The following is a 450-nucleotide window of genomic DNA, read 5'->3' on the forward strand; positions in this document are numbered from 1 at the left end:
CTCTTGTAGGGTAGGTAATACAGGTAGACAAATAATGATAACATAAAGTAGAATGTTGCAAGCAATGGATACAGAGGTAGGTTTATAGAGCAGTGAAGTTATTACAGTTGTAATGTTAAGATTGAGCTTCAGGGAAGAATTAACATGTGAGGTATGCTTTGAATGATGGGTATGATAGACATGGGTACGGGAGAATTCCGGGCCATGACTCACAGTGTATGTAGATGCACAGAGGGATGAGCCTATCAATCAGTGGTATTTATGGAAGAGCAACTCACTCAAGTAAACCAAATGCTCACTATATTAAGAGGGTTAGTGTTCAGCCTGGACTGGAAATACACCTAGACAACATCTTATTTGAATGAATAAAGAGTCTGTGTTTTATTAAATTGAAAGAGAGATCACAGAAGCTTTTATTTATTTATTTATTTATTTATTTATTTATTTATT

Source organism: Rhinopithecus bieti, unplaced genomic scaffold, assembly GCF_001698545.2.
Source record: "Rhinopithecus bieti isolate Rb0 unplaced genomic scaffold, ASM169854v2 scaffold_18803, whole genome shotgun sequence".
In the NCBI taxonomy this organism is placed as follows: Eukaryota; Metazoa; Chordata; class Mammalia; order Primates; family Cercopithecidae; genus Rhinopithecus; species Rhinopithecus bieti.